Below are 203 nucleotides of genomic sequence, written 5' to 3'. Positions count from 1 at the left end.
ATTTGACGATTTTCCGAGTACTGGAGCATCTTTTATCCAAATCATACAGTGTACGTGCTGGATACCTCTACTTTGATATTCCAGTCGCCAGAAATAGCGAATGATCTCTCCTATTGGGTTGTCAGACGAATAAATAAAATCAATCATGGCTTTAAATTTTATACACATGAATCTAGACGTACTCACCGGATCGTATGCGATTA

This window comes from Trachymyrmex cornetzi, unplaced genomic scaffold, assembly GCF_001594075.2.
Source record: "Trachymyrmex cornetzi isolate Tcor2-1 unplaced genomic scaffold, Tcor1.1 scaffold766, whole genome shotgun sequence".
NCBI classification, from domain to species: domain Eukaryota; kingdom Metazoa; phylum Arthropoda; class Insecta; order Hymenoptera; family Formicidae; genus Trachymyrmex; species Trachymyrmex cornetzi.
This window is presented reverse-complemented; position numbering follows the sequence as displayed.